We start from the raw sequence: 3,016 nt of genomic DNA, 5'->3' as shown, positions 1-3,016 counted from the left end.
TCTGATAACCCTTCAAGTCCAAAGTTATTCTTGGGATGAGTTTAGTATCGAGCATTTCCCCATTTTCCCAGGTTCTTCTACGAGCCCTTATAGTGGCATAAGTGTTGACATCACACATAACGCCTTCTTGAGTTCACAAGCATAATAATTCCATTCCGATTTTCGAGGGTTTGTGCCATAGCAAAGGTGTACTCGTAGATATGAACCATGGTTTTTTTACCCTAGATCGAAACAAAACATGATCTTCGAAAACAATTTTTTTTCCTTCGAACGAAGCGTGAAGAGGCATCTTAAGGGCCGGCAAGGAGGGGGCGGCAGGGTCACGTTTTGGCTCGACTACCACTTACCATCAGGTCAAATATAAAAAAGACAACATTAATAAGGAAGTTAGATCAATCACCAATCAAATGGCCAGTTATCATAAATGCCAATTATCATAGATTGTTACAGAAATACAGTATAAAAAATGTTTGTTAATTTTTTCGTTTGTGCAACGAATTAAATTTTTTTTTGAATTAACTGTTCCTCAAAAATTTTAAATCGTCAGTACAGTAATTGATGAAAATATCAATTTCAAGTTTTTAATTACAGCAGATATAAACTTTGTATTTAAAAAAAGCGTATAGTTATTCATTTATGTTTTATTATTATTCAATAGGTAGGCGAACGAGCAAATGGGCCACCTGATGGTAAGTGGTTACCATCGTGTCATTAAAATATATTTTATTCAAGTAATTAAAAAAATATCCTCACAAGCTCTTTGGAGTCACAACTCTATATTAATTTTTGTTTACAATACTATTTAATAAGCACTTGATACGTTGTTTATAATTTCTAACATTTGTTTCTTTTTTTTTATAGAATAGGAAGGTGGACGAGCATATGGGCCACCTGATGGTAAGTGGTCACCAACGCCCATAAATATTAACATTGTAAGAAATGTTAATCATCGCTTACATCGCTAATGCGACATCAACCTTGGTAACTAAGATGTTATGTCCCTTGTGCCTTCATTACACTGGCTCACTCAAACTTCAAGCCGGAACACAACTATACCAAGTACTGCTACCAAGTTTTGCGGTAGAATATATGATAAGTGGGTGGTAGATACCCAGACGAGATTACACATAGCCCAACTACCAGCATTATATATATACTTTTTTCTCTTAAAATAAATTATCAACGTCATATATGTTAAATAGATTTTTTCGTTTAAATTATTAAATAAATTATATTTGCTTATTTCACACAAAAAAGTAATCGCAATAACATTATTCTTGATGTTGTCAGCACTTAACGGCCTCAAAGCCGTCGTAAATGCGCCAAATCATTAACTTATACCTGATAAGCCTGACTGCGGAGACGTATTCGCATTATTCGCGCCTAGCTTTTTTATACCTTGACAACATTTATGGTACGATTATCAAAGGTATTCACATATTTTTACACTCGAATATACGTATAACTATTTCAGGTACCAGTCAAGTAATTTAAAAGAACATCATCGTAGTCGATTTAAATATCGAATTACAAATAAATGGGAGCCAAAACACAATTTTAAGGAAATCATCCGTATATGGATCCGTCCATCTTTCTGGGAAAACACTTCGTGATCTACTAATATGAATCTTAAATTAAAATTTGAATTTAATCTAAAAGTATAAAAGCCTTTCTCTGGTTTTATCCTCTAAAGTAACAATAATTAACTCGCGAGGCGATAATTACCCTTTGTGATTTTTGCCACATCCCCGTCATCGGTTAGCATTGACCTTCATGGACGCGTATCGAAGAGAACACGACGTCGTTTTCATAATGCGCATCGGCGCGAAGGCTTGCCATGCTGAGGTGTGATATAATGATAAATCACTCCACGTGACGAATGTGGATCCATCGTATGCTTTAAGCACCAGCCACCAAGGGAAACTAGCAGAGATGCTATGGTTGATTGACCCTTACCTTTCAGCCTATGACGGTTTTTACAGAAGAACGCTACGGCCCTCTAGATGGATGGACACATACCGCCAACACCCGAAGCATACCTTTAATATATACTGAGCAATGAGCAACCACTGTGGTGGTCCAACCACAGAAACAACAACCAACCGATGTTGGTATTCAACGCAACAACGGCAGGCAGTCATCACCTGAGAAAGGTAATTTGTCGCTTTCGTCTCGTCAAGGCTTGATGGAGTTATTTATCATAAAAGAAATAAATTTTAAATATGTAGAAAACAAAATGTACTTCGGTTATTTGAAAAGGTTGATTTCTAAATTGAGTCAATGAACTTGTCGTTTCACAAAATAAACATTTTATTGAAATTTTATTCAAACATTTTTAAACTAAATTCTAAATAAGTTATGTTTTGTTTTAGTTGAGAAAGTTGTTGCGTTGTTGAGTTTTAAAAATTTCTATTCTAAAGGAAACTCTTCTAACTCTGTAATTCTATTAGGATTCCGTAAATGTTCCATCTCAGTAAATAGCACAACTCAATTAAAAAAAAATAATCTTCAATATTAAAATCCTCAATATGTAATAATGCATTGATATTTGTATATTTTTTTTATAGAATAGGAAGGTGGACGAGCATATGGGCCACCTGATGGTAAGTGGTCACCAAACGCCCTTAGACATTGGCATTGTAAGAAATGTCAACCATCGCTTATAGCCAATGCGCCACCAACCTTGGGAACTAAGATTTTATGTCCCTTGTGCCTGTAATTACACTGGCTCTCTCACCCTTCAAACCGGAACACAACAATATCAAGTATTGCTGTTTTGCGGTAGAATATCTGATGAGTGGGTGGTACCTACCCAGACGAGCTTGCACAAAGCCCTGCCACCAGTGCCTGCTATTAAATCAAAAGGGCCATAGTTTTACCTTATTCGTGATAATAAGAAAGCATGGGTATGGAATACTTCAGACATGATATCTAGGTCAAATAAACTTAATAGAACTACTTCAAATTTTATATTATTTTTATAAACAACCTTTTTTTTATAGTATAGGTTGGCGGA

The sequence above is a fragment of the Nymphalis io genome, chromosome 10, assembly GCF_905147045.1.
Source record: "Nymphalis io chromosome 10, ilAglIoxx1.1, whole genome shotgun sequence".
Lineage (NCBI taxonomy): Eukaryota > Metazoa > Arthropoda > Insecta > Lepidoptera > Nymphalidae > Nymphalis > Nymphalis io.
Note: the sequence above shows the minus strand (reverse complement) of the source record.